The sequence below is a fragment of the Sus scrofa genome, chromosome 11 (genome assembly GCF_000003025.6).
Source record: "Sus scrofa isolate TJ Tabasco breed Duroc chromosome 11, Sscrofa11.1, whole genome shotgun sequence".
In the NCBI taxonomy this organism is placed as follows: Eukaryota; Metazoa; Chordata; class Mammalia; order Artiodactyla; family Suidae; genus Sus; species Sus scrofa.
Window position 1 is genome coordinate 66,766,538 of NC_010453.5, and position 10,744 is coordinate 66,777,281.

Here is a 10,744-nt window from a genome sequence, read left to right on the forward strand (position 1 = left end):
ACAAGCAATTAGAGGGTAACTGAGGCCAACAGGATGAATGAGACTGGGGGTGGGGTCAGGGACTGGGGTGTGAAGGGCTTAGAAGAGGGACAGACAGAGGGATGGGAGTCCTCAAAAGATATTGGGCTGGGGTGGCCGGAGTGGTAAAAGACAAACAAGAAGAGTGTAGTGTTGCAAAACACGTAGAAAAAGTACGTTTCAAGAATGAGGAGTTCCCGCTGTGGATGCAGTGGGTTAAGAATCTGACTACAGCAGCTCAGGTTGCTGCAGAAGTGCAGGTTTGATCCCTTGCCCAGTGCAGTGTGTTAAAGGATCCAGTGTTGCTGCAGCTGAGGTGAAGGTCACAGCAGAAGTGCAGGTTTGATCCCTTGCCCAGTGCAGTGTGTTAAGGATCCAGTGTTACTGCAGCTGAGGTGTAGGTCACAGCTGCAGCTCAGATTCAGTCCCTGGCCTGGGAAAGTCCATATGCCACAGGTGTGGCCATTAAAAAAAATTGCTGAGAATAAGTAAGATAAGAACTTAAAATCATCTAAGACAATGAGCAGCAAGTGCATCGGTGACCCAAGCAAGAGCAGTTTCCATGGAGTGTTGAAAACAGAAGCCACCTGACAGAGCACTGTGGGGTGTGTAGGTGGCGTGGAAGTAGAGAGGGAAGAGAAGCAACCCTTTCAAGGAGTGTCTGGAAGAGGTGAGAGCTAAGGTAGTGCCTGCAAGGGACTGCACTGTCAGTGGGATGATTTTCTTTTTTTACTTTAAGATGGAAGGTGCTAGAGTTCGGTGGCTGGATGCTGGTGGGACTGATCTAGCAAAAAGACTGGAGAGTTAAGGATGAAGATGAGAGAAGGCATAACTGATATAATGCGATGCTTTGAGATGAAGTGGGTAAGAATCAGCTATAGAAACTTAGGCTGGAAAAAGGACACCTTTTTGTTGGATATTTATTCCAAGAAGAAAGGGATGAGGTGGGTATAGGATAGTTGGTAGGTTTGGAATTAGGATGTTGGGGTAAGAAATGTGTCTGATAGATTCTATTTTCAATAAGGGGGGTGGTGAGGCACCTGTCAAGAGTGGGGAAATAGGACGTGAGGAAGAGGTTTGGGGAAAGAGGAGATTGCAGTAGCTGTTGTGGAAACTGGGAGGATTGATTAGGGACAGAGAAGAAGACAAGAGAGCCCAGACAATGACACTGATCTGCATAAATATTCAATTCCTCTCCAGCAGAGTAAACAAACATCTTTCTTATTTTTTATCTTCAGAGACTCAGATTGAAGCACATTCAACTGAGTTCATTCAAACTACCCAAATGCAACCCTTGTGGGACTTTCATAGAGAGATCTAAGTTAGCCAGGAAACTATTCTTTGTTTTCCTAGATGTTTGGAGAAGTGCAGTAAAAGCTCTAGTGAGAGAAGAAGGAGGTAGGAGATAGCATAAAAGAAAAAAGCCCAATCAAATTTTACTGTTGTATATCACAATCTGTTGATAAATCTTAAATATTGTATAGTGCTTGTTCAGTCAAAAAGGCAGTTTCAAGTATGTTGATTTAACTCTTCCAATAATTGCTCAAAGTTATCAAACATGTTGAGACCAGGCCCAGGTTTTCTGAACTCAGAGCACTTCCTTTTTCAGTATACTGTTAACCTAAAACAAAAAAGCAGCCAGTTATTTTACCAGCAAAACAGGTTTACTTGGGAGCAGCAAAGAAATGCAGATCAGGACTTGCCATTATGATGAACCTCATGCCAGCCCAGTAAGGTAAAGGCAGGTAAACACTTTTATAGAGGAAAAGAGGAAGTTGAGAGAGGATTTTATAAAGAAAAAGTCCATTGGAGGAAACTAGGAGTTTGAAGTATAGTGGCTTTTCATTGGCTGAGTTATGATCATCTCTCATTGGCTGAGCTGTTACCAGGCAAGGAGAAAATCTTTCTTCTTCCTGCTGGTGATAGTAAAGTAGTGTGACTTCTTGCTGGAAGCGTGAGTACATCCCTTCCCGTTGGTACATCTGTGTTGACATCAAGTGGTACATGTGTGCGAGCTCTCCCTTCTGGTCTCCAGTTTAGTGAAGTTTCTCTTTATTAATTTTCGCAATACCAGGAGTCTTTCTCACCCCTCCAGACTGGTGCTGAATTACTGTCTATAAGAACCATGTGCAGCCTCTAACCCAAGGATTATTCTAGTGAGGGTGCAGGATCTTTTCTCATAAATGCCCTCAGACACATTCTGAACACACACACACACACACACACACACACACACACACACACACACACACACACACTGTTATATTCAACAACAGTAACAATAACTAAAGAGAATTGCTCTGCAGTTGACTTGCAGACTCAACTGACTGCTTGACTCAGTGTCAAGAAAAGAAAGGAAATTACTTCTTGCCTTCTCTGGGGTAAGAGATTTGACTATTGAGAGTAAAAGTAACAGGAAATCCACATGTTACAAAGATCATATGCCCAAATAAACAAGTCCTTTCCAGTTAGTTATCAACTGGTATGAGTCACTTATATCCGTTTTCTCTCTTCTCACATTCCCTTGTGATACGGGGTGACAAACAATATAGTTTAGGAATAACGCCCTTGAAGAGGAAAGCAGCAGAATTCCTTAGTCCTTTCTGTATTCAAGAATCTTTTCTCTCCCAGTTTTTCTCTGTATCAATTAGAAATACTACAAGATGGCCAACTCCCCTTATGAATGGATAACAACAGCCTTAATCATCACTGTCTCTTTTGAATTGTGTCACAAGATATGGATTTTTGTCAAATCATTGGGACTTCTTGTACTAACATGTGGAAACTGAGGCTTCCAACCAAGATGAAGTCATTGGTTGATGGCTGTCTTCCAAGGTTGTCATTGTCATCATAAAGTTCTTTCCCATGATTACTCCCCACATGCAGAGGCTGTGGTGAAGCGAAAATCTCTGTCTTGCATGAAGAAAACTTAAATCTTAGATGGCAACTATATGAAAGAGATTCAAATGTAAATACTTTGTTCCCATTACAAAAAAATGAACAAACCAGGAGTTCCTGTTGTTGGGGAAGCAGAAATGAATCTGATTAGTATCTGTGAGGAGGTGGATTCAATCTCACGCCTTGCTCAGTGGGTCAGGGATCCAGCGTTGCCATGAGCTCTGGTGTAGATTGCAGACATGACTCGTATCCCACGTTGTTGTGGCTGTAGCTCCAATTCAAACCCTATCCTGGGAACTTCTATATGCCACAGATGTGACCCTGGAAACCAAAAAAAACCAAAAACCAAAAAACAACCCAAACCCCCGAACAAACCAACTTTCAAGTGTATTTGTCAAACTCTAGTTCTATAATTTACTGGGGGTATGAACTTGGTTAAGTGACTTAACCTCTTTGAGCTTGAGTGTTCTCTCGGAAGTGGGGGGAATATCTCCTGCACAGAGTTTAGGGAGAATTAGAAGAGATACTGCAAGTGAAACAGGTACTAAACATTCAGATATCTGTACACAGCCCAGCCCCATCTCTCAATACTCTCCCACTTCCTAGAATTATAACTAGTTCTTCACAAAATATTACTTAAAAAATTAAAATATTTGGTGAGAGAAATAACTTTGCAGGTGCTAATGTTATTTTTGTTCTGCTCTGCAAAGACAAGACAGGACTGGACAGTCTTTCCCCAAAGCCTAATTAGAGTTTTTCCATGACTGTATTTGTGTTTGTTTTTGCTTCTTTTGTTCAAGTTAGGTCTTCAGGCGACCGAAATGAAATTCTCGCCAAAGAGGCATCCTTTGTAGCAGTGATGACACAAATTACATTGTTCTCCAGGGTTTAAAACACCCAGCCATTAAATTTAACTACGTGAACTTGGCAGATCTTTTCAAAAACAAAGCAGCTGTTTCCCTTTTGTTCACTTTTTTTTTTTTTTTTTTAAAGCTCACCAGCTTAAAGATGTACACACCCCTCTTGCAAACCCAGGAGATACCATGAAGTAGTGTGAAGGTACACAGTGATTAAAAGAGAATGAGACGTTTAATTTTTATTTTTGAGCAATACAGTACTATTTGTTAAGCAATATAGTGCTTATGGTGTGTCAGCCACTGATCCAAGCCTTTATAAACAATAAGTTGTGTTTATGAATAATAGTACCACCTAGGGTAGGTTCTATTATTATTCCCATTTTACAGATGGAGAGCCTGCAGCATGGACATTGGACAACTTGCCCAAGATCATGAGGCTCTAATAGGTAGAGCTGGCTCCATGGTCCGTGGTTTTGCAGAGTTCTCTCATTTGCTGTTTATTCTCTTTATTTCATTTAGTCTTTACCATTTATATAATTGCCCTCTGTTGTTCATACTCATCACGGTAAAGTCCTTGCTTCCATTACCCCTCAGGCAACTAACTCCCTACTCCAGCAAAGATGGCACTCCCTAATTGGTCACCACCATTGCGGTTGCCCACGGGTGTACCTTTCCAAGGGGTAGGGAGTGGGTAGGAAACTCGACTCTGGTCAGTAATTTATAAGATGACACACAGCTCAGACTGTGGGCAACGTAGTTACAGAGGCAGAGCCCACAGCCACAACCCCACTTAGTGCCACCCAGGGGTCATTTTTTCAGATCTCTGTGCTCAGTCCTTCCTGCCTGTGACACTCTCAGTTCCCACGTCTGTTTGATGTCTACAGGAGTATGAGATTACGTCACTACTGCCCCTGGTCAAGGCAGGGCCTTTGAGTGAATTGGAGGGGGCAAATTGTGTACGAGGGTATGTAGATGTTGTTTGTGGGCAAAGCATATGCTCACTCTGGGTCATAAATAACTTCAGACTTCAACTGCAGTGTCCTGGCCCAATCACTGTTCCTCAAAGTTCCACAGGTCAATGCATTAAGATGCTTACACCTACAAAGGACCAGGAGAGATGTATAGAACTATACCAGGCTCCCTACCTTCTTTGATCAATGTCAACAGCAAGTGTCAGCCTATCATAATACACCAACAATAGAGTTAAGCCTGGTACATTGGAGAGCAGAGGGGAGAACCACCCATCTCAGTGGGGAACTTTCTTTAAAAGCTACCCAACAAAAATATACAATGGAGAAGACAGTCTTTTCAATAAATGGTGCTGGGAAAACTGGACAGATACATGTAAAAGAATGAAATTAGAGGAGTTCCCTGGTGGCCTAGCAGTTAAGGATTCAGCATTGTCATTGATGTGGGTCAGGTTTGACCCCTGGCCTAGGAACTTCCATTTGCCTTAAGTGCGGCCAAAGAAAAGAAAAAAGAAAAAGAAGTTCGAAAATTCTCTAATACCATACACAAAAATAAACTCAAGATGGATTAAAGACCTAAATGTAAGGCCAGATAGTATAAAACTCCTAGAGGAAAACAGGCAGAACACTCTTTAACATAAATCATAGCAATATTTCTGGGGATCTGTCCTCTAAAGAGGAGATAAAAGCAAAAATAAACAAATGAGACCTAATTAAACTTAAAAGGTTTTGCATAGCAAAGGAAACGATCAATGAAATGAGAAGACACCCTACTGAATGGGAGAAAATATTTGCAAATGATGTCACCGACAAGGGGCTAATATCTAACATATATATATGCAGCTCATATAACTCAACATCAAAAAAACCAATCAACCTGATTTTAAAAGGGTAGAACCGAATAGATGTTATTCCAAAGAAGAAATGCAGATGGCCAACAGGCACATGAAAATATACTCAACATCATCCTGAAAATCATCAAGGAAACGCTAACCAAAACTACAGTGAGATATCACCTCATACCTGTCAGAATGGTTACCACCAAAAAGAAAATAAATAGCAAATATTGGAGAGGATGTGGAGGAAAGGGAACGCTTGTACACTGTTGGTGGGGATGTAAATTGGTGCAGCCACTGTGGAAAACAGCATGGAGGTCAAAAAACTAAACACAGGGCATAGAATGTGGCCCAGCAATTCCACTCCTAGGTATATACCCTAAAAAAAACAAAAACGCTGGAGTTCCCTTCCGCCATTAACAAACCCAACTAGGATCCATGAGGATATGGGTTCGATCCCTGGCCTTGCTCAGTGGGTTAAGGATCCAGTGTTGCTGTGACGTAGGTTGCAGACGTGGCATTGCTGTGGCTGTGGCATTAGCCAACAGCTGTAGCTCTGATTCAATCCCTAGCCTGGGAATTTCCATATGCCAAGGGTGCGGCCTTAAAAAGCAAAAAAACCCAACCAGCCAAACAAACAAAAACAAACCCACCCAAAACACCTATTCAAAAATATATATGCACCCCAATATTCATGGTAACATTATTTATAATTGCCCAGGTGTGGAAGCAACCTAAGTGTCCAACAGCTGGACAAAGAAGATGTGGTCATTTTATATATATATTTATATGTATATATATATACATACACACACACACCACATATATATATACATACATATATATACACACACACACACATATATACCACATTATATACACATATGTATACATGTATATGTATATATACACATATGTGTGTATATATATATATATATACACACCATATACACACACACACACACCACACAAATGCTATTTATGTTGATGGCATTCACAGTTTACTCAAGGCTAAACATTCCTAGTGTGAGTTCACATATAGTTATTTCTGTTTAAAAATTACCTGAAAGAGTGGATTGATTATACTAGTTATGTAGTTAAGAAGAGGTAGAGTTGGAGGTAGGTCTTCCATTTTTATTGTTAAAGATAATGTTTACCAGGTACTAGTACATAAACTGTACTCAGTAAATGCTTGTCTTACTCCTCTTGCTCCAACTACTGCCTATTTATATATATATATATAGTATGTGTGAATATATATATTATACAATATATTCAATGGTGTGTGTATATATATTCAGTTGTGTGTATATATATGTATATTAAATTGTGTGCATATATATTCAATTGTGTGTATATATATACACACACACAGAGTTGAATATTACTCAGCCATAGAAAAGAACGGAATTTTGCCATTTGAAGCAACACAGATGGTCTTGGAGGGCATTATGCTAAGTGAAATGAGTCAGATAGAGGAAAGCAAATACTGTATGATATCACATATGTGGAATCTACTGTCTCCATGTAACTTAAATATTACACGTCAACTATACTTCAACCTTTAAAAACATTAATAAAAATAAAACCACGCACACAAAAGCTGTCTAAACATACTGCTTAGCATATAATAGATACTTAATAAATACATAAAGAATGAATGAATGGACAAATGCATATATGCATGTCTTAAAGAAAGGGTAGGCATTAACAAGACAGACAGAAAATAGAACCTAGGGGAATAGCACGAGAGAAGCCCAGAGACAGGAAACAGCTTGGTGTGTCCAGGGAATTTCAGTTCAAATTCCAAGGAGAGGAGTGGCAGGAGATGTACTAAAAGAGTCAGGAACAGACTTTGTTTCATAAGTGGGAACCTGAGCCAGTAGGTCAGTGCTTTTCAGACTTTTGCATGTTTACAAATTACTTGGAGATCTGATTCAGGAGCACTTGGTTCTGACAAGCTCTGAGGTGAGATCATCTGGTTCTCATAAGCTCCCAGGTGAGGCTGCTGGTCCACGGGCCACACTTTGAGCAGTGAAGCACTGGGAGGTGATCGAAAGCCCCAAAGAAGTTGAAGGAGAGTGACTTGTGATTGACCCCTGGCAGGGATTCAGTAAGTGTAGATGAATAAGAATATTATAGCATATGAACAATGACTCATTAAAATATCCTTTATTTCACAAAGAGAATGGAACAAGCATTTATTGAGTACATGTCATATACTAATACTTGGTAAACATTATCTCTAATAATAAAAATGAAAGACCTACCTCCAACTCTATCTCTTTTTAACTACATAACTAGTATAATCAATCAACACTTCCAGGCAATTTTTAAACAGAAATAACTCTACGTAAACTAACTCACACTAGGAATGTTTAGCCTTGAATAAACTGTGAATGCTGTACATCTGAATAACATAAAGAGCATTTTTTCCCTCTTGAGTCATGAGTCCAGGCACATATTCAAAGTTGACTAAGCCACAGCTCACATCTTGGAAAGTTGTTACCGGGGAAGAAATAAGCTTAAACTTGAGCACTTGGTCACCACCCCACAGCCACCAACTCCTGAAATAGGCCCAGATCTCTAATTTTAAATTCAAAATTACACTTTGCTCTTGATCCAGCTAGCCTTGGGTGTTTCACTTGGTGACACAGCACAAAGCTGGGTTATTTGGAACTCTCATTTTCATGGAGGGAAAGAGCTTGAGCAGGAGGAGCACGGAACACGGATTCCTCCTTGTCCCTCAGTGACCACAGAACCAGAAGGTTCTTGGCTATTTGCTTTTTTCGGCGTTTAACACACTTCTCTCTCAGCCCAGCTGACTTATCAATTCTTGTTGAGGTTGAGAAAGATGCCTGCGGGGGTGGAGCAAAGGAAATAAAAGCTCAGGGAAAAGCAGAAAGGCAAGAAAGGTCAGATCCAGTGCTGCTGACTCATTTCCAGTGAAACCATACCTTTCCCCAGAAGAGTTCAGAAGGTTTTCAAAACATAGGCCTGTGGCTCTTTGGGGTGCAGATGTCATCGTTCTGCCATCATGCTTAGTAAAATAGGAAGGAGTTGGCAGAGGGAGGGAGGAAGAGAAGAGCCGATGCTTGGGGATTAGACTGACATGGGTTCAAATCTCAGCCTTGTCACCTTGTCACATGCCTTAACACATAACTAAGCATAATTGACCTCTTTCCTCACCTTTAAAATTAGGGCAGTATTATAGCAGACACTTTGGATCTTTGCCTGAGAAATTTCCCTTCCTTGCTTCTTTCTGTAACCGCCTACCTCATATCCATTTGTGGAGTACAGTCAACCCATTCCATGTCAATGAACCCTAAGGGAAAACAGACTCAAGCCAGGACAATGGGACACCCCACCATCATCATCCTTTGGAGGACTTGAGTCAGGGTCCAAAAACAATCAGGGGCTCTCTGGACAAACGATTCATTAGTTTCGGCTCCCAAATCCCCCACATTGCCTTGGTTCAGGTTCTTCCGAAGCTGTGTGTTTCACTGTTCCTGTGGTCCCTTGAGCCTGACAAATTCCATTTTGATGAAATTATCCAGAGTTGGTTTCTGTTGCTCGCCACCAGCAACTCTAAATAATGTGCCTACTTACTTCTTAGGACTGCTGTGGGGATTAGCAGTAACACCTGCTGTTCTAGGTTTAACGTCTCAATCCAAATAACATTAGAAAGTAACTTAAGGTCCTATCACAAACGTACATCCTCAGAAAATTCACAAACCTAACAAATCTGTGCCCTTGGGTGTTGCAGCAGGACTGCCCCTTCGGCAGTTGTTTCCATGGTTTAATTAACTGAGAGGCACAGAAAATTTCCCAGATGGAAAAATCTCCCCCTACGTGACTGCCATCTCTCCTGAAACTCCCACCATTCATGCCATGTCTCAAGTTTCTCATAAAGAAACACTTGATTAACGCACTTAAATATATTGCTTCCTTGAACTAAAGATATATTATCAGTATATACATCACAAATATATTATCAGTATATACATATTCACTCCTGATGTGTCCTTTTCCTCTCAATACAGGGGGACAAATGCTTGACCAATCTGGTGAGAAGCTTAAACTCCCTATGCCTCTTGGGTCATTCGTGCTCAAGGTTGTAATCATAAACATGTGCTTTGTTAAGAAATTATGTGGGTTTTTTAAAAAGACTTTATTTCTTAGAGCAGGTTTAGGTTCACAGCAAAACTAAATGCGAAGTACAGAAAGTTTGTGTTTTAAAATATTTTACTATAACTTCAATTTTTCCTTCATGATAAAACATAATTATGCAGTCCTATAAAATGTTTAATTCAATATATCCCATTGAACATAGGAGAAATACCAGGATACTTGCTTTATAAAATGTGGTGCTTCTCTTGAAAGGCCAGTCGAGTTAAAATCCCTCTCGTCCTGACTCGGAAGAGGCGACACCCCAAATCACTCACGAGAAGCGGTCTTGATGCAAACAGCAAGAGGATTTTTATTCCGAGCGCGCTGGGGCCCACAGTCGTACGCCACGCAGGGGTAGAGGACTGCGGCCCCGAGTGTGGAGTCGGGACAGCTTTTATGGGGTTCATAACAAAGCCCGCGCTTTTACAAACTAATCATTTTAAAATATCACAAACCAGTCAATTCAAAACTTCGAGAGCCCGCGCTTTGTGGACCAATTAATTTTAAGTTGTTCTGGAGTTACATGTTTGTGCCTGTCTCTGGGTGGGGGAGACATATTGTCACCAAGATATATTTATCAGGATTTTCAACATTTTGTGGCACGCCCGATCTTACTGGGGTCGGTTAGGCGATTGACTTCTCTTCTTTTTATCTTATGCAAGCAGGTTTACAGAAGCCAAACAAGCAGTTAGGAGCAGTTTCAAGAAGTTTCAAGCATAGAGGCACATACTCAGGGGCCTGTTTTTTTCCCTTCTACAAAGTTTTGTACAGAGCAGAAAGCAAGCCCTAAAACAGCAAAAAGTATGATCTTTTACCTATAGGGAACAGGGTCTGGAATTCGAGGGCATTTAGAGCTTCTTATTAACTTCCTGGGTTCTGGGAGAGTCAGGTTGCATTTTCATCCTTTCACTCTCAACATTTAGAAACCTGGAACCCACTCCTGCAAAGCCATGTGTGTTTCCTCTGAGTGAAGCTCAGAGTCTTACCCCTCTTGCGC

General features: G+C 40.9%; 1 long non-coding RNA gene across 2 annotated transcripts in view; it reads left to right on the top strand.

Moving 5' to 3' along the window:
• Nucleotides 1–10,744, top strand: part of LOC106505333 — an 83,080-nt gene that overhangs the window by 10,898 nt on the left and 61,438 nt on the right. The gene's annotated exons all lie outside the window — the stretch shown is intronic.